The following is a 21551-nucleotide window of genomic DNA, read 5'->3' as shown; positions in this document are numbered from 1 at the left end:
GCGGGGCGGCGCGGGCAGCGGGTCGGGCGGCGGGGCGACGCGGGCAGCGGCATGTTTGTGAATTATATCATTCTATCCTGTTTGTGATTCTATCCGTGAATTATATCATGCCATCATGTTTCCATCGACAGCATGTTTGTGATTTATGGCATGCCATCCACTTTAATAGACACATCGTATAGTTATATCATGTCATCCTGTTTACATAGTCATCATATTTTGAAGTATGTCATTCTATCTTGTTTAGTTAGCCATCATACATGTGAAATTGTGTCATGCTATCCTGTTTAATTAGCCATCATATATGTGAAATTATGTCCTGCTATTCTGTTTGCTTAGACAACATAAATGTGAATTATTTCATGCCCTGTTTTCTTCCCTACTATCCATTGCACCTGTCTATCTTACAATGTCTGTACATTCAATTACTTTTCTTGTTTATCAGCCATTTCAATTGGAGGGAGTGATGGCAGTATCTGTGGGAGTAAAAACACGGTCTTCAGAAAAGATCGTGCTACCTGTCGATGCAGATAGAACCACGGTTGTACTTGCCCAAGAACCAGCCCCACCACACATAACCCACACTCATGCAGATTGTACCCCTACCCAGTTGGACAGAGAACCAGCTACACCCCTTCTAACCCCAACCCCAGCAGATAGACACCCAGTTCCTGTTGACACAACACCGTCTCCACCACAGAGCACCCAAACACAAGGACTTAGTAAGGCAACTGCAGTGCCCAAATCACGAGGACCACCACTCCGAACCCAAAGTCAACGCTTAAAGCAGAAGAAGAATTGTTCTCAGGTCAGGTTCCGTAGCTATGGTTCATACTACTTTGCTCTTGCATCACTGTATTTACTGATACCAACTAATTTCAAATTTGAAGGATGCAATTGAAACTCCAATGGCGCAACAGGTATGTTTTAAAACTGTTTCTTCAACGTGTTTGGCTGTTTGCTGTTGTAACTTGCTCTATGTTGATTTCAGTTTCAATTGAATAAACAGTTATGATCTCATGCCATGCACATTACATGTGTTGTTATTGCTGTGTAGTTTCCCACACTTATATTCTGTCTATGTTGCTTTGTCTTAAATAGATATGATTCGAACTGTATCTATCTTGATTTGGCAACATAAACTAGAATGATATAGACCATACAGTGACCATACTACATAGATATATGTTTGTTTCATGCTGTTATCCTGTCCACCTTACTACTGAACTGGTTTACCAAAATGAGTTTCATATACTACATTGTAAACCTGAGATGTGTTTGTTTGTTTCTCTTTTAGAACGCGGATAAAATATTGGAGAAGAGTACCCTGTTATGTAATGGTAAAGGAAGTAATGCAGATAAGGTTCAAGATAGTGAGACATCCCTGTTGGTCTCCATGAAAGCTGATAAAAACTATATTGAAGACACTGAGACAACCCCAAAGTCCTATCTTGATGTAGTGTTCGAGTTACCGGCTACCACTGCTGGCACCAGCTCTTCGAACTCGTTGCCTGAATCAGTTCGGCTTCTTGAGTCTCAGCTTCAAGTTGAAAGACATCGATCAGATGTTATGCGACAGGAAGCCGAAGGACTGAGGAAGTCCCTGCAGAATTCAGATGCATACTTTCTGGTGCAACAGCAAGCGCTGGAGGACTTACGCGCCAAACAAGAGAAAGTTAATAAGCTTACTAAGCATCTTGCCAGCATTATGGGTACCCAGGATATTGTTTCTTGAGCTCTTCTGAAGTGGTTTCAGTTCTAGACTTGTTTTGCTGCGGCGTTTATATGCTGCTATGTTCCCTATATTTGCACTGGTGGCGAACTTTGATGCCCAGTGGATGTAATATGTGTAATAGCCGTGATAGCCTAGTGTAAGTTGCTTGCTTATTTATTTCCTTGTTGTCTTGTTTATTTGTTTGCTTGTAGTCAGTGCAGTTCTTTTTCTGCGGTTTGCTAGTGGCTGCAATAACCTATTTTTTAAAACTAGGCCACAATAACCATGGGCTAATATTTACTGTAGTGACACTGGGCCTCCTACGGGCCATAGAAAGAGTGGGCCTTCTACGGGCCGTAGAAACAGTGGGCCTTCTACGGGCCGTAGAAACAGTGGGCCTTCTACGGGCCGTAGAAACAGTGGGCCTTCTACGGGCCATAGAAACAATGGGACTTCTACGGGTCGTATCATCAATGGGCCTTATACGAGCCGTATGATCGATTGGCCAAACATGGGCCAAACAGACTGCATTCTGGCCGTAAACGGGCTAGAGTTGGAATCGTCCGTTCATGGGCCGACCATAAAGGCCCATCGTTAATAGGCCATATTTGATGACGCTATGAAAACGGCCCAACGTATTAACGGACCACAAACGGGCCGACTGTAACCACGGGCTGAATTTGGCCCACAAGCAGAAAATGACAAAAACGGGCCGTAAGTAAACGAATGCTGGAAAATAGCCCAAGAATAAATGGGCTCTGAGAAGGCCGAAAGATAACATGGGCTCGAAATGGCCCAACGGAATAACGGGCCGTTAATGGGTATAAAGTGATACACTGTTCTTTACTGGCCAGTTTCACCACGGGCCATTAATGGGTGTAAAGTGATACACTGTTCATTATGGGCCAGTTTCACCACGGGCCGTTAATAGGCCAAGAGTTACATAGGGCCTCATATGGGTCGAAAGACGTCATGGGCCATACATGGGCCAGAAGTGAAAACGAGCTGGAATCATATTGGATGGCCCAGATGACGCTACTGGGCCTAATTCGAATAGGGCGTAACGGACCTTGGGTTAGCAGGCTGTAAATGGGCTATATGCCAACAGGCCGTTAACAGGCTTTCCATGGGCCAGCCCGCCACCTTTTGACCAAGTCAAACGGGCTGGCCTTTTCACAGGAATGGGCCTCTGTTGGGTCGTGCCACGTGTTGACGTATCATAGGCGCCTTCTGTCCAATGAGTGGATGACATCTGTCCGAGCGATGAGCCGACACGTGTTTCCTCCAGCCAATGATAATTTTACACGTGGAAAATCCCCATTGGTCGGGGCTGTTAACGGGTTATCGGATCCAAAACCCGACCCGATAGCTTAACGGCGTTCCGTTACGGTGGATGCCACGTGTCGGTCACCCTTGACGAAAGCACTTCTGTGACGCGCGATTTATCGTCATGGAAGTGGACACTTCCATGATGATAATTTTGGTAATATCATGGAACACTTCTATGACAGGACAGGTATGACTATCTTGATTCTGTCATAAATTTGTCATGGATGTACATGCATGACAAAAAACGCGACCTACTGTGACAAACACGTATCATCACGGAAGTGTATTTTTTTTGTAGTGGGAGGGAGGAGTCATCCATCCTTGCATTCCTCCTCTTCTTATCTTTGTTCTCTGCTTCTGCGGGTCATGTTGAAGAGAGGGGCCTGGGGCCAGCCCCCAGGATCCTGCTTGGGGCTATTGTTGCCTCATGTTGGTGCTGACGCTCGGGGAGTGAGCCTGGTCCTTGGCATGGCGAATCTCTTGGTATCTTCGAGGCTCATCCAGGAGGAGGGGCTAGAGGTCGTTGGTAATCCCAGCACTGCCCCTCCCGGATGCCCTTGGACTGATGTTGACGAGAGGCATGACTTCCTGCCCGCCAAGGTGGGGAGCGGCGCGCCTCCAGCCCCCTGGCCGTCTCGGCCGTTCGCCGCCTTCTCGACGGGGTGCCGAACTGGAGTCTCGACCTTCCTCTGGAACGATGCTGATGAAGACGAAGCCAGGGGAGAAGGAGAAGATGAGAGGCAGGCCGTTCAGTTGGAGCACGACTGCATCGATGCGTTCGTCTCATACTGGCGACCTGCTGCCCATCTGCCTGGCTCTCCTCCTCTTTCCCCGGCACCGTCGTCACCATTTTCTCAGTTGCCAGGGAAGGGCTCGTTCCCCTGGTACTTCTGCCTCCCCCGAGGGGTCTTCTAGCTGGGCGCCGACGTCTTCCTCTGCCGGTGCCTGCGCTGGAGCCCCCTGCTCAGCCCTGGAGGTGGTGACCAGGGGGCCACCGAGGTGCTCCGCACGTCTTCCTCCTTTGCAGCCTCGCCACTCCCGACCTTGTGAGGCTGTGCTTGCCAGCTCATGACAAGGATATGGGTGGTGTTGTGCCGGTGCGTCGCCCGTGCCCTTCTCTTCGCACCGCACTACCTGGGACAGGAGGGATAGGGAGAGGAGTTTACAGAGCACTTATCTTTTTTCAATCTTAAATCATCCGACACTTGCCAAATTTAAATTCAAATAATGTAATCTCTCGAGTCCATCTTTCTGTCCTGCAATGCTTGTAATTGTATTAGCATATGAATGAAAAAGATGAACCTTGCCAGGAACCCGTGCATGTGTATGTCCATGCCGGGGCGATATGCCCTTTAATGTAAATAAACGAGTTTTCCCAATAGGCTATCCTGCCGGCACCCTCTTTGTCTGCTGGAGAGCTATGTCTGCCGGGGAACGTACAGAGGGGCCAGCCCCCCGCCAACTCCTTTTTACCAAAGGCCACTGCGACCATCCTAACTGAAGCAACTTTCAAGGCATGGATGGGAGCACCTAAGTTTCAAAAGAGAGGCGAGGTTTTCCTATGCAAAGTTATAGCTTTACAGAACATTAATGGACATGAGGTAAAACTTATCTCTTTGGCTTGCCGGGGATCGCTGTGACGGGCAATCATCCCAATCTTCTCGAAGCCAAGTCCACGGCAGGAACCTGCAACTTCATGTAGATGAGGATGAATGCAGGATGCGATCCTACCTATATGCATATGCAAATGCTCATGAAATGCTTATGCAGTGATCTTGGTGTGCTCATGCATGCAATCTTAGTTGGGGGCCCCCCCAACAATGCTTCTTCATTTTCTCTTGCACGGGGTCATCGCTCGACTTTGTACAAGGGGTTACATGCAGCTGAGGCAAGGCCTGTACAAAAGCGTGGCTGCCGGGCAGGGCCCGACAGCCGCGCCTTACGGGTAGTACTTGCGGAGATGCTCAATATTCCATGAGTTTTGCAACTGGGTGCCATCTCTGTTCTCAAGACGAACTGCGCCAGGTCTCGTGACTCGTACCACCCGATAAGGGCTTTCCCACTTTGGTGATAGCTTGTTTGTACCCTTGGCAGGCTGAACGCGCCTAAGGACAAGCTCACCTTCCTCAAAACACCGGGCATGAACCCTGCGGCTGTGATAGCGACGCAGGGCTTGCTGGTAGCGTGCAACACGCGTAGCAGCTCAGAGACGGCTCTCCTCGAATAGCACAGCGTCGTGACACCGGCGCTGATCTTGCGCTACTTCATCGTAGGCAAGCACTCGAGGGGACCCGTAGTTTCGTGGGGATAACTGCTTCTACCCCGTAGATCAGGGAAAAGGGAGTCTGCCCGGTAGCTCGGTTAGGTGTCGTTCTGACGGACCAGAGAACTACCGGCAACTCCTCGATCCACCGCCTGCCGTGCTTCTGCAGCGTATCAAAAGTTCTTGTCTTGAGTCCACGTAGCACCTCAGCATTCGCCCTCTCAGCTTGTCCATTGCTCTGGGGGTGTGCCACAGAGGCGAATGAGATCTTGCATCCGAGGGTATGAACATATTGCATGAAGGCGTGGCTCGTGAATTGGGTGCCGTTGTCGGTGATGATCCTTGCCAGAACTCCAAAACGACACATCAATTCTTTCAAGAACTTGATAGTTGACTGAGTAGTCACCATTCTCATGGCAGTCACTTCCTGCCACTTTGTAAACTTGTCGATGGAAACGAACAAGAATTCAAAGCCCCCGATTGCTCGGGGGAAGGGGAGGATATCGAGCCCCCAGACCAAAAATGGCCATGATAGAGGGATTGTCTGAAGGGCTTGGGCAGGCAGGTGTGTTTTCTTGGAATGGAACTGGCAGGCTTCACTTGTCGTGACGAGCTCGACCGCATCTTGGAGGGCTGTGGGCCAATAGAATCCTTGCCAGAATGCTTTCCCAACTATTGCCCTTGATCCAATGTGGGAGCTGTACATTCCTCTATGAATTTCAGCCAGCAGTTCCTTTCCATCCTCCCGGCAGACACACTTCAATTTCACACCGTTGGGCCTCCTTCTATACAGAGTGTCATTGACAGACTGATACTTACTGGCCCTCCGGGCTACTTTTTCAGCTTCATCTTGGTCGCCGAGGAGTTCTCCAGTTTGGAGGAAGTGGACAATGTGCCTTGCCCAAGCTGGAGCCTGGGGCTCGGCAACAAGGACTAGCGTCACCTCCTCTGCCGCGGGAGCACCAACCTCATTCGCAGGGTCCATGGGCCCGGCTGGAGGGGTTGGTCCGGCAGGCTGTGAGGAGTTGTTTCTGGCTGGGTCTCCGCCGGGAGCGGACGGCTCGACCGGGAGAGGCTTACCGTAGTCCAGCTTTCTCCTTTTCCGGGCCATTGTTACTGGTGATACGGAGGGCTGAGAGAGACGGGGAACAAAAGTTCCTGGTTCCACAGGAAGCTTCTGCGCAGCACAATTTGACAGGTGATCAGCTATGTTGTTTTCCGCACGGGGTACGTGCTCTGTTTGCAACCCATCAAAGTGCTCCTCCAATCTCCTCACTTCCTTGATGTATGCTTCCATCAATGGGCTTTGATAATCCTTGTTGACTTATCTCACCACAAGCTGTGAATCTCCTCAAATGATCAGCTGCTTGATTGCCAATTCTACAACAATTCTGAGCCCGGCAAGGAGCCCTTCGTACTCATCTGTATTGTTGGTGGCTTCTTCCCAGGCAAAATGCATTTGGACGACGTACTTCAAGTGCTCCCCGGAGGGGGCAACAAGAAAAACGCCAGCCCCTGCACCTTGTAGGGAAAAAGTACCATCAAAATGCATAATCCATTCTTGGGGTGATTCCTTACCGGTGATAGCTGTCTTTGTCACTTCCTCATCAGGGGTTGGCATCCATTCTGAAATTTCTTCTTTGGCAGAATGTGAAAGATTACCCTTTGATTTACCAGCAATAAACTCTGCCAGTGCCCTGCTCTGAATATTGATGTGCTCTCAAACTTCAAACCGAAGCTGGATTACTCCAAAGCCCACTCCACTATTTTGCCAGTAGGCTCAGGGTTTTGGAGTATCCTTTGCAGTGGAAAACGAGTGACAACCGTGATCTCGTGGGCTTGGAAGTAGTGGCGCAGTTTCCTCGAGGCCATAATGAGACCAAAGATTAACTTTTGCACACCAGAGTACCTCGATCTAGCCCCCTATAACAAGGTGCTGACGAAGTACACTAGGCGCTGCACCACTTTCTTCCATGCCACGTCCTTGGGGCTGCTCTCGTTGCCGTACACATTGCTGTCCTGATCCTTATCTAACCCTGCTGTTTTCCGCTCATTGTCTGACTCATCCACTTCTTGCTGCGCTACCAAGGCTGCACTGACCACTAGGTTGGTTGCCGCCAAGTATAGCAACAACGGTTCTTGGGGTTTGGGCGCAACCAAGGTAGGCACATACGAGAGGTAGTCCTTCAACTCTTGCAGAGCTGCATCTGCTTCCGGGGTCCACTTCATAGGCCCTGCCTTCTTCAAAATTTTAAGAACGGCAGGGCACACTCGGCAGACTTGGAGATGAATCTACTTAGTGCGGCAACACATCTTGTCAAGCGCCTCACATCCTTAACTGTCCTTGGCGCTTGGATCTGCTCGATGGCTCTGATCTTGTCGGGGTTAGCTTCGATCCCCCGATGGGACACGGAGAAACCAAGTAGCTTGCCGGAGGGAACACCAAACACACACTTCTCCGGATTAAGCTTCAAATTAATCTTGTGCAGATTAGCAAATGTCTCCTCCAAATCCTGGATAAGGGTGGCCTTATCCTTGGTTTTGACCACGTATCATCCATATAGGCTTCTATATTTCTGTGTAACTGTGGCTCAAAACCAATCTAAACTGCCCTTGCAAAAGTGGACCCGACACTCTTTAATCCAAATGGCATGCGGACAAAGCAGTACGTACCACATGGAGTCATGAATGACGTCTTCTCTTCATCTTCTTTGGGCATGAAGATCTGGTGATATCCAGAGTATGCGTCCAGAAAGGAGAGCAAATCACAGCCCAAGGTGGAATCCACAATCTGGTCGATGTGCGGCAAGGGGAATGGGTCCTTCGGGTAAGCCTTGTGGAGATCTGTGAAATCAATGCAAAGCCTCCATTTCCCATTAGCCTTCCGGACTACCACTGGATTTGCTAACCACGTAGGATGCAGTACTCCTCTAACCAAACCAGCTGCTTCCAGTTTCTTGATCTCTTCGGCAATGAACTGCTGCCTCTCCAAGGCCTACTTCTGGACTTTCTGCTTGACATGTCGGGCATGTGGGCAGACAGCAAGGTAGTGCTCGATTACCTCCCTGGGAACACTGGGGATATCAGATGGTTGCCAGGCAAACACATCGATATTCGCCCGCAGGAAGGCAACGAGCGCGCTTTCCTATTTGTCATCAAGGGTGGCGCTCATGGTGAAAGTACAATCAACGCCAGCCAGCCCTGCCAGGACCTTCTTCACTTGGGGTGCAGCAACCTTGGATCTCTTGCTTTTGGAACACTCCGGCACGTCGTCAACGGGTGCCGTGCACTCGGAGGGGGCATGCTTCCTGGACTCCTTGCCGGAGGTCCTACAATCCCTCTTCTTTCCTTTCCTTTCCTTGGTGGGAGCTGTTGCTGCCGCTGCCTCTGTCGCGATTGCATCCCGGTACATCTTATCCACACAGATAATTGCATCCTTCTCATCCGATGGGATAGTGTTGACTCCCAGTGGCCCAGGCATCTTCAAGGTGTTGTAAGCATAGTGGGATGCTGCCATGAACTTGGCCAGGGCCGGGCGTCCAAGAATCCCATTGTACGGCAGGGGGATATCAACCACATCAAACACAATCTTCTTAGTACGATAGTTCATTTCTCCCCCAAACGTCACCGGCAACGTAATCTTCCCTTCAGGATGGCTCCTGCCGGGATTAACTCCTTGAAACATGCCGGTAACCTCTAGCTCTTCTTCTCATATCTGAAGCTTGCTGATGACTGCCGGGGAAATCAGATTCAACCTAGCCCCGCCATCCACTAAAATCTATGTGACCTTGAGGTTGCGAATTGTTGGGGAGACCAACAATGGCAAACATCCTACCATAGTGGTGCGGCCAGGGTGATCCTCCTCATCAAATATGATGGGTGTGTGGGACCATTTGAGCGGCTTTCGGGCCTCTGGCGCTGGTTCCACGACATTGATCTCTCGTGCCCATTGCTTGAGATGGCGGTGAGAGGCGTGCAAAGATGCACCTCCATCAATGCATAGGGCATCAGTGGCCTTCTGAAACTCCTGCTCACTGGTTTCCTCTTCATTCCCTCCATCACTCACATCATCATAGATTTCCTTCTCTTGACCCCTGGCGGGTTTTCCTTGGTTCCAAAAGTGTTTGCCAGTGCGATTTTCTTCACCACGTCGGCCCTTACCGCCAACAGCATTCTGACCATTTTCCTTGTCACACTTATCATATTCTGCACTCTGTTTCTTGACAAGCTGCTCAACCTGGTAACACTCCTGAAGGTCATTGAGGGAGTCCTGGACTAAGGGGTCCTCGGGCGTCCGGCCTGTTATCTATGGGCCGGACTGATGGGCTGTGAAGACACGAAGACCGAAGACTATACCCGTGTCCGGATTGGACTCTACTTGGCATGGAAGGCAATCTAGGCGACCTATTATGAAGATTTCCTCCTCTATAACCGACCTCATGTAACCCTAGATCTCTCTCGTGTCTATATAAACCGGAGAGCATAGTCCGGATAGGACAGATTCATTACCATATTCACATAGGCTAGACTTCTAGGGTTTAGCCATTATGATCTTGTGGTAGATCAACTCTTGTAACACTCATATTCATCAAGATCAATCAAGCAGGAAGTAGGGTATTACCTCCGTAGAGAGGGCCCGAACCTGGGTAAACATCGTGTCCCCCGTCCCCTGTTACCATCGATCCTAGACGCATAGTTCGGGACCCCCTACCCGAGATCCGCCGGTTTTGACACCGACATTGGTGCTTTCATTGAGAGTTCTACTGTGCCGTCGACGAAAGGTTTGATGGCCCCTTCAATTGTCAATAATGACGCTGTCCAGGGAGGGACCTTCCTCCCCGGACAGGTTTTTGTGTTCGGCGGCTTCGCACTGCGGGCCAACTCGCTTGGCCATCTGGAGCAGATCGATAGTTACGCCCCTGGCCACCAGGTCAGGTCTAGAATCTTGAACTACGTCGCAGATATCCGTGGAGACTTGATCTTCAAGGGATTTGAAACCGCGGCGATCGCTCCCCCTTTCTTCGATGAACATAACTTAAATCTGTCATCGGAGCACACCCAAGAGATGGATCCTGTTGCTGCAACGACCTCAGTATCGAAGCAGATCATCCCCTCTGAGGCCATAAAGTCCGCGACGTTGAAGCCACACACATACTCGACAGCCTGCAATGCTGGCGTCAATGGAACTCCGGACTCTTCTCCGGCTACACATTCCGGATCAAGTGCGCTTGCGGACACCGAGCTGGATCGGTTATCGATTTTCGAATTTAGTGCCACAGACATCTTCCAGCATTCGCCTTTGGGTGACGTACTAAATTCTTTGAAGAACTTGTCCTTGGAGGAAGACTCACAGCCGAACTATGTTCGGTTCGAGCTAGAGGTGGACGACGAGGAATTTTGCTTCCCACCCGCCACCCACTTCATAGCCACCGTCGACGACTTAACCGACGTGCTTGACTATGGCTCCGAAGAAATCACCGGTATGGATGACGATGCTGACAATGAGCAAGGCCAAGACCCGCCATTCACTGGACGTTGGACGGCCACCTCTTCGTACGACGTATACATGGTTGATACACCCAAAGGATCTGGCGACGACAAAGCCAGATAAGAATAAACCTTCTGAGACACAGTCCAAGCGCCGGCGCCCCAAATGCTGTTCTAAGCCTCGCCACTCAAAAGATAGCAACACTGGTACCGGAGAAAATAGCACTCCGGGCGACGCCAAAAACAATGAAGACCCTGTCGGTGCTGCATCCGAACAGGAGGAACATGATGACAGGCAAGACAACCCTGATGAGCAGGCCATAGAGGATGACTCGGGGGGACGATAGTTACCGCCCACCCTCCAAAGAGGAGACAAGCCTCGGCAACGAAGATTTCATCGTGCCTGAGGACCCTCTGGAGCAGGAGCGCTTTAAGCTTCAACTCATAGCCACTGCAAGGAGCCTGAAAAAGAAACAGCAGCAGCTTCAAGCTGAACAAGATCTGCTCGTCGACAAATGGACTGACGTCCTGACAGCGGAAGAATACAGCCTCAAGCGCCCAGCCAAGAGCTACCCGAAACGCAGACTGCTACCTCAATTCGATGAGGAGGCACCGGAGCACACATCTCCCTCGCATAATGCGGAACGACCACCGCGTGGTCGAGACAGGGCGGCCGACCAGCCACCACGCGGTCGGGATAAAGCGGCAACTCAGGCCGAACAACAGCCTGCCCAACCGCCCCGCAAAAATAAAGACGGAAGAGTTCGGGGTCACACGTATGACCTCCGGCAGACCCTGGACAGTAGAGCAGGACATACAAGATCGATCTACGGATCGCGAGGACATGCCTCGAGGCACGCAGACGGCTACCTATTCGAACGTGACAAACCTAACCACGCCCGGTATGAATGCCGCAAACGGACTCCATCAGAGCTACGCCACGACACGGCCCGGTACAGAGGTGCCACACACCCTCTCTGCTTCACAGATGAGGTACTGGATCATGAATTCCCCGAGGGATTCAAGCCTGTCAATATCAAATCATACGACGGCACAACCGATCCCGCAGTATGGATCGAGGATTTCATTCTCCATATTCATATGGCTCGAGGAGATGACCTCCATGCCATTAAATACCTCCCACTCAAGCTCAAAGGGCCAGCTCGGCACTGGCTTAACAGCCTGCCTGAAAATTCTATCGGCAGCTGGGAGGACTTGGAAGAAGCTTTCCTAGACAACTTCCAAGGAACGTATGTCCGGCCACCAGATGCCGATGACTTAAGCCACATAGTTCAACAACCCGGAGAATCAGCTAGGAAATTCTGGACTAGGTTCCTAACCAAAAAGAACCAGGTCGTTTACTGCCTGGATGCCGAGGCCTTGGCGGCCTTTAAACATAGCATCCAGGACGAATGGCTCGCCCGCCACCTCCGCCAAGAAAAGCCGAGGTCCATGGCAGCCATCATGGCACTCATGACCCGCTTTTGCGCGGGAGAGGACAGTTGGCTCGCTCGCAGTACAAAAACGGCCAATGAAACAAGCCCCTCCGAGATAAAAAATAGTACCGGCAAGCAATGACGATAACACCGATGACACAACAGTTCATGCCGGATTCAGTGCATCCAAGTCCGGCCAATGAAAGAAGCCCTATAAAAGGAGCAGTGGAAAACCATCCAGCTTGGACCGCATACTCGATCGTCCTTGCCAAATACATGGCACCCCAGACAAACCGGCCAACCATACTAACAGAGATTGCCGGGTCTTTAAACAAGCCAGCAAGGTAAATAGCAGAGTCAATATTCCCTGGGTCAATCTGATTTGGGAATCTTACTACAACAATGATTCTCTACCTGGTAATAGCTGGATGGGATCTTTTTGGTGGAAGGCAAACCTTAAGCTGATTGATAACTATAAGTCCTTGGCCAGATGCAACATAGGTGATGGAAAGAGTGCTTATTTTTGGACTGATCTTTGGCACTCACATTGCTTGCAAGACATGTTCCCCCACCTATTCTCGTTTGTGAAAAACAAGGATGCTACTGTTCACACCATTCTCCAAACTGAATACTTAGAGGACCTATTTCATTTGCCACTAATTGTGCAAGCTTTCCAGGAATTTGAGGCTATGGAGGACATATGCATTGCTTTAAGGGCCTCTGATACTTTGGATTGCACAGATACCTGGAGTTACATATGGGGAACTGAGCAATTCTCTGTGGCTAAGGCATATAAAGTGCTGATGGGAGTTAAAGTTGTACCACAGCAGTTCAATTGGATCTGGAGCAGTTCTTGTCAGCCAAAACATAAGGTGTTCTTTTGGAGACTACTTCATGACAGGCTCAATACTAGAAATGTTCTGAGAAGGAAATCTTTTCAGCTGGGCAGCTATAATTGTGCTATCAACAATTGTCCACAGGAAGAGACTCTTCAGCACCTTTTCTGGACTTGCCCTTTTGCTGCACAGTGTTGTGATCTGATCTGCCCTTCAAGACAGGCAAATGTTTCAATCATGGAAGGTTTTCTTGATCTCAAGCAGAAACTTCATGTAGCTTTCTTCATGGAGATAATCATCCTTGCCTCTTGGGCTATTTGGATCTCCAGGAACAACATGATTTTCCAAGCAATTCAACCCAGCATTCAAAGGTGGGAAGCCATCTTCATGGAGGAGCTCTCTCTTCTCAGATTCAGAATTAAAAAGAGCTATGCTGGAGCATACTGTTTTTGGCTGGATAATCTTGTCATGTAATCCTAGTTTCTTAGTTGTTAGTGTTTTTTCTTTCCTCTTTCTTTTGTCTTCCTCCTTGGCTTATCTCAAGCCTTTTGTACTTTGGTTCCTTTCTGGGACTTCACTTTTTTAGATTAATATAAACAAAAAATTGCAGTGGGGTTTTGCCCTACTGTGTATAGTCAAAAAAAATAGCAGAGAACAAAGAAGGGGAATTGCAGAGTGAGGACGATGACGAAGAGCCCCGGTAGCCGAACACCGGGGGGCAAAAGAAATTTCCCCCTGAAGTCAAAACGGTGAACACGATATACGCTACACATATCCCAAAAAGGAGCGCATATGCGCGCTTAGGGACGTCTACGCGGTAGAGCCCGTCGCCCCGAAGTTTAATCCGTGGTCATCATTCCCGATCACCTTCAACCGCCGAGACCTTCCGACTAGCATCCGGCATGGCGGTTCAGCCACACCGGTCCTCGACCCAATCATCGATGGATTTCACCTGACTCGAGTCCTAATGGACGGTGGTAGCAGCCTCAACCTGCTCTATCAGGATACCGTATGGAAAATGAGCATTGACCCCTCACGAGTCAAGCTCACGAAGACTACCTTTAAAGGAGTCATACCAGGCGTAGAGGCCCGTTGTACGGGCTCAATAACGCTGGAGGTAGTGTTCGGTTCCCCTGGTAAATTTCGAAGCGAAGAACTAATCTTAGATATCGTCCCATTTCGCAGTGGCTATCACGCACTGCTCGGACGAACCGCATTCGCTAGATTCAACGGGGTGCTGCATGATGCTTATCTCAAGCTCAAGATGCCCAGTACATGGCGTCATTACGGTAAATGGAAATACGGAACGCTCCCTCCGTACAGAGGAGCACACCGCCGCCCTAGCAGCAGAAGTACAGAGTAGCCTTCTGAAGCGGCACTATAATCCGGCTGCCGAGCCCCTGGACATCTTTAAGAGGGTCCGGACTACACTGCAGCAGGACAGCTCGGCTCGTCACAAGCCAAACTAGCAATTTGGCCTCCGTTCTAGCCCTGACGAGGCAATGGTGTTAGTACCACGCGCATTTAAACTACGCACTCGAAACCCCATGGGTACGGACAGAGGCACAACTCGCTCACGATCCACAGTACGGCTTGATAGACCCTGGGATTCGCACGCTCCTGCTTTTTCTTTTTACGGGTTTTCTTTTCTTTTTCAAGGTCTATACGGACGATCCGTTTGCAGAACACACCAAGGAGGCAACGAGCTCTGGAGTACAAGGGAACCCCCAGGTGGTCTCTAATAAACGATTAATATACTTGTTTTACATACCCGCATGCAGCTCGCCCTTGGTTACGGCATGTTAAATAGCCTTACTTGCTTATTGCATTACTGGTACAAAGTACGCCTCGACGTACTGATTACATCACAACGGTGAATAAATGGTGGCGTCAGCTCATTACTTAATCCTTTCTGTTTCCTCACCTCAGTATCTATTACTCATTGCACACGTACATCATGGTACGTACTAGTACACCAGGGGCTTCATTATACCTCGCATCACGGCAATAAAAGTCCGAAAACTTTTTCAGTATAGTTCGGCACCCCGAACTTATAGCATTATATGCATCGGCTCCGAATCATGTCTTTGGTCAATAGTTGGGTTGCCCGGCTCCTGTGCTTACGACCTTACGTTCCGTTATATCGGCTAGGGTAGTAAAGGCAGAACTACTGCGATTGTGTCCCAGTTCTTCCGAACGAGCACCTCCGTAGAGAAAGCCGAAAACTGACTGTCATGATGCGGCGAGAACCGGTCAGCTGTTCGTGAGGTTCCAAATCATTGGAGATTTTTTCTGCTTCTTGCGAAGAATCGGTTCTTCCGATTTGGCGTGTATAGCACCCCTAATTCGGCCTTCCGAACACCAGGGGCTTCGCCAACTTTATTAATTGTGAAACTCCTATGGCTAAGTGGGGGCAGTAAAGGCCACATAGTCTGATTGCCTTGTTCGCTGCGCTAAACACCTCCTTTAAGGACCAGAATGTGGAGTAAAGAGTGTTTAGATTTATCCCGAACACCGCCGTACTATCTACGTGGGGGCAGAAGCTGACGAATGGTCATCCCTCAGATTAACAAACGGCCGCACATGAGGTAAAATTTAAAATCATAAACATTATACTACATAACATCTTTGTTCCATATTACAGGGCAAGATAATACACATGTTCTTATGGGAATATAATATCCTTCGAACATTGCTCCGCAGCAAGGCGGGACCCCTCCAGGACAACATCGAAATAGTGCTCGGGTCGACGATGCTCCTTGCCCTCCGGTGGTCCTTCGGTCATTAGCTTCTTGGCATCCAGCTTCGCCCAATGCGTCTTGACGCGGGCAAAAGCCATACGCGCACCTTCAATGCAGACCGACCGCTTCACGGCTTCGAGCCGCGGACAGGCACTCACAAGCTGCTGCACAAGTCCGAAATAGCTGCCAGGTCTAGGATCGGCAGGCCACAGCCAGACTATCAGGTCCTTCATGGCCAGCTCGGCCAACCTATGTAGCCTGACCAACTGCTTTAGCTGGTCGCTGAAGGGCACCGGATGTTCGGATCCCAGATATTGGGACAAGAATAGCTTCTCATTAGACTTCCCTTCTTCAGCTCTATAATGCTCGGCCGCGTCCGAGACACTGTGCAGCAGACCTGCAAATGCCCCTGGAAAACCAAAATTCAGGACAAGTACAAGGGACGTTTTCTCTACATACTTGCTCGGCATGGTGAAAGACTCACCCGCTGCAATTTTCTGGGCCACTTGAATCTCCTGGAGGGCGCTCTGGACTTCGGCTCATGCATCCTGCGTGCTCTGGCGAGCCTTCGCCAATTCAGACTCCTGCGCCTTAAAATCGCGCTCCAAGGACTCAAATTTCTCTATCGCGCCCTGGAGCTGTTGCTGCGCCTCGCTAACCCGGGCCTCGTGCTTCTCACGCAAAGCGCGTTCCTTGGCCGTTATGTCCTCGGCCTCGGCTAGCGCCTTCTTAAGGGTTGCCACCTCGGTCGTGGCCCCTAATAAAGTTTATGACACTTTCAGTCCGGTCGGACTATTCATTTTTTCAAAATGTACCCACGGGTTACTGCATACCTTGGCTATCCTCCAACTGCTTCTTCACGCGGCTGAGCTCCTCCTCGGCCCGCTCCAATTTCTGCTTCAGTCCGGAGACCTCCGCAGCATGAGCAGTGGCAGCCTGCAGCGATACCTGCTTATTCACATAGACAACTCATGTTAGACTCCTGCGATTTTTTGATCCTCTGTTAGGCTTTTATTCCCGAACACCAAACAGAGTATCAGGGGCTACTGTCTATACTGTGATATTTTTCCTATAATCACATTACTTACCTCAAAGCCTGTTAGAAGGCTAGTGCAGGCTTCGGTCAGTCCGCTTTTAGCGAACTGAACCTTCTCTATTACCGTGTCCATAAGGACACGATGTTCATCCACGATAGAGGCACCTCGCAGCGCCTCCAGCAGATTATCCGGTGCCTCTGGTTGGACAGAGGTCACCGGTGGAACAGGCACACTCCCTCCTTGGGGGGAATGCCGTTCGCTGGACCCCGGAGCCGTATAGATTTCCGGAATGGTATCCGGCTAAGGTCCGAAGGGACCTCGGACCCTGTCACTAGTCTGCATGGGGGATTTTTTCCCCCGTGTGTCCGGCGTCCGAGGAGTCATCCTGGGGCGTCACCCCGATGATCTCCGAAACCTCCCCCCGGCCTGGGAAGGCCTTTTTGGACACCACCTCGTCATCACCCCTAGGTCAGACGGAATGAGCAGGTGGCGGAGATATGCTAGCCATCTCCTCTATGTCCAGCGAATCCTCTGTCGAGGATCGCGGGGAGTCACCGCCCGCCGGACTGCAATGACAAAAGTTTACAATATGTCAATATTACAAACCAGGAAGGCCACACTTTTGCAAATTCTGGTACTTACGAAGCGGCCCGAGGCTTGGTCCGGCGAGGTCGTTCTGGACTGCTGTCGACGTCCCACGCGGAGTTATCCGCGAGGGAGCCTTTAACCCTTTTAGGCGCTTCCGCCTCCGGGCTTGTGGGGGCCGCTCTCTTCTTCCTCCCCGCTTCAGGTGGGGAGTCATTTTCTTCTTCCTCTTCATTGCCGTCGTCAGCGGACGAAGAGGAAGTCTCGCTTTCGGACGTCTCGTCCGGAGTGCTTCTCCGGCGAAGGCCTTTCTTGGTCCCTTGGGCCGCCTTTTTAGCTGTCTTCTCCGGCACATCATAAGGTGCAGGCAACAACATCTTCTCCAATAATGGAAATTCTTGGTCCTCGGGCAACGGAGCCGGACAGTAGATCTCGTCGGCCAACTTAATCCAGGCCTGAAAATAGGGGAAGGAAGCTTAAATTTCCTCTCAAAATATGCTAGTAGGGGATGCTCCTTGAAAACATTAAAGGAACTGACAGGGTTGGGCTGGCGCTTTAAACTAAGCCTGCGGTCTTCGGTCGTAGGCGGTGGCGTCTCGCCGGCTTTGAAGAGCACCTTCCAGATTTCTTCGTGCGTTGTGTCGAAGAGCTCCAGTAGCGTATGGTGCTTGGCCGGCTTGAACTCCCACAAATTACAAGATCGGCGTTGGCACGGAAGGACCCGACGAACAAGCATGACCTGAACCACGTTGACGAGCTTGATTTTCCTTTCTATCATGTTCTGGATGCACGTCTAGAGCCCAGTCAGCTCGTCCGAGGGACCCCAGGTTAGGCCCCTCTCTTGCCAGGAGGTGAGCCGCATCGGGATTCCGGATCGGAATTTGGGGGCCGCCAACCAGTCAGCATCGCGCGGCTCGGTGATGTAGAACCACCCCGATTGCCACCCCTTCACCGTCTCCGCAAACAAACCTTCGGGCCAGGTGAAGTTGGGCATCTTGCCCACCATAGCGCCTCCACATTCTGCTTGCTGGCCATGCACAACTTTCGGCCTCACATTGAAGGTCTTCAGCCACAGCCGAAGTGAGGCGGGATGCGGAGAAAAGCCTCACAAACGACGATAAACGCCAAAATGTTGAGGATGAAGTTGGGGGCTAGGTCTTGAAAATCCAGCCCATAGTAAAACATCAACCCGCGGACGAATGGGTGAAGAGGGAACCCAAGCCCGGGGACGGTATGTGTAAGGAACACAACCCTCTCGTGGGGCTCGGGAGTGGGGACGATCTGTCCCTTGGCCGGGAGTCGATGAGCGATCTCTTTGGCCAGATATCCGTCCTCCCGGAGCTCCTTAATCTCCTTCTTCTTGACGGAAGAGGCCATCCACTTACCTCCAGCTCTGGATCCGGACATCTTCTGAGTAGTTTCTCGAACAAGAGAGAAGCTAAGGCTTGGGCGCTGGAGCTCAAGGACGGAAGGGCCGAGGAAGAGAAAGGGCGTGGGTGGAAGAAGGGAGTCCTTACCCCCTTATAGAGGCCGCGAATGTCAAACGCCTCCCTACTCGCCTTAAACTCGCCTATTCCCAAGGGCCGTGTAAACGGCACGGTTGGCTTACCCATGCCCGCATTGATGAGAATCCCGCAATAGGGGGACACGATCTCTGCTTTGACAAGACATGCCAGTAGCAACCGCGTTTTGAAACATGGGATGGCAGATGAAAAACGGTTCGGAATTATGACCGGACGGGCGTGATATCACGTTGCAGGAAGCTATCAGCGGATAGAACTCATGTGAAATATATATATTCTCTCTGAAGTGGAATATGGTGTGTAGCAGGTCCGGATACAATCATCACATTCGAAGACTATCTTGGAGTTCGGGAGATGGGGAACCCGTCTTGCAATGCCGAAGACAATCTGCGCGCCGGACTCCTCGTCATTGAAGCTAGGCTCAGGGGCTACTGAAGGAGTCCTGGACTAAGGGGTCCTCGGGCGTCCGGCTTGTTATATATGGGCCGGACTGATGGGCTGTGAAGACACGAAGACCGAAGACTATACTCATGTCCGGATTTGACTCTACATGGCGTGGAAGGCAAGCTAGGAGACCTATTCTAAAGATTTCCTCCTCTGTAACCAACCTCATGTAACCCTAGATCTCTCCGGTGTCTATATAAACCGGAGAGCATAGTCCGGATAGGACAGATTCATTACCATATTCACATAGGCTAGACTTCTAGGGTTTAGCCATTACGATCTGATGGTAGATCAACTCTTGTAACACTCATATTCATCAAGATCAATCAAGAAGGAAGTAGGGTATTACCTCCGTAGAGAGGGCCCGAACCTGGGTAAACATTGTGTCCCCCATCCCCTGTTACCATTGATCCTAGACACACAGTTCGGGACCCCCTACCCGAGATCCGCCGGTTTTGACACCGACCATCATGGCCCTTGGTCCGATGGATCTTGCAGTATGGGCCATCGCCTTTCCCAGCTTTCTTGGCGGCAGCGACTTCTCCGTAGGCAGTGCAAGGGGAAGCTTCCTTGCCGGGGGCCTCAGCCTTGGCCTCCTTGTCGGTACTAGGTGTGCCCGAACCTTCCACAGTCATCACTTCCTTATCTCTTGGCTTCTTACTACGCTTCTTGCCCTTTCTCCGACTGGTTGATTCATCCTCATCCTCTGAATCAACACTATCAGACTCCGGGTTAACGAGAGGAAAACGGACGTGACCGTTGTCGTGCAGAGATGGGTAGTAGTAGAATCCTGGGTGATGCTGTATTTGAACCTCGGTATAACGAAGCTCGACAAGGATCTCAAATGCGGCAAACTGGACAGCCTGAGAAGCGGTGGAGGCGTAACCGCTCCGAGAAGTGCGAGTGTAAGAGCTGGATTCGGAACTGGTGCGCAGAGTAACCACTGCATGATACTCATACACTGAGTCTGCTAGACGCTCCCGGTACACACGGTAGACTGGTTCGTATTCGTGAGGGTACAGCTGACGCCACACGTTGCAAAGACGGCGCGGTGACGTGTACGGCATCAACTGCAACTGGCACGGATATGGCACGGGAGCCATCTACACTCACAACCATTAAAAGGTTAGCATAAAAATAATAATCAAATGACTACAATGCAACAACCAGCTATAACTGCTACCGACACTCACATTTACTTGTGTCTAGCGTCCAGTTAACACGTCGTAGTCTAGCGTGGCCTACAGTCAGCGCGGCTCTGGTACCAACCGTTGTGGCACCCCGACTCAGAGCGACCGGTTTACCCTGCATTGCCAGCCCAGAGATCATGTCTTCTGGCAACACACAACATATTGGTACACAAAACAACCGCTTTATTGATGCTAGCGGAACAGAGTTCATATTACAACAGTGGTTGAGGCCAAGCGGCACACTCGTGCAGTGGAACAATATGTACATTATTTAGTGAACATAAAAGGGCCTCGACTCAAACAACTACGTGGAAGCGGGATAACGTCGTAGCGGAAGCTCCATATCACAAGGACACTGATGTGGACAGGATCTAGACTCGAACAGCGCTCCTTTCCAACGAGACTTTCCTGAAATCTGGCATGACACGCCAGGTCAGTACATTGAATGTACTTGCAAGCTCACAACAAGCATAATCATAATGACAAACAATATCATGATATTTAACCAATTATTAATAATGCAACATTTTATGTCAACATGCTGTGATCAAGCCCGAACGTCCCTCAGGACAGCTTACCAACTGTGATCATCTCTGGACCACAAACACACCACCATAGTAGTCTTTCTCAAGAACAACTCGTGATCCTTACGGCGATCACAAACACGATCATCATTTGGTCCCAAATACCTCGATGGCCTTTCTTCCATCCATTGACAATGCAAAGTTCATAGCTTAGTGTGCAATTTTTTATTAAACATTGACTCATGGTGGGACCTAGTACGAGGTGTCCGTGACCGTGGACTCGGCTATCGATAGATTATACACTCTGCAGAGGTAGCACGCTGTACCCACACCACGGAACCCATGGCCTCGCATTCCCATTTGGGTGGACCAACGGCATTCCGACAAAACCCCTCCATTGCCACAACACTCTCCAGGCCACTCAGACCCAAATCCCCAACGG

Source organism: Triticum aestivum, chromosome 7D (assembly GCF_018294505.1).
Source record: "Triticum aestivum cultivar Chinese Spring chromosome 7D, IWGSC CS RefSeq v2.1, whole genome shotgun sequence".
Taxonomy (NCBI): domain Eukaryota; kingdom Viridiplantae; phylum Streptophyta; class Magnoliopsida; order Poales; family Poaceae; genus Triticum; species Triticum aestivum.
This window is presented reverse-complemented; position numbering follows the sequence as displayed.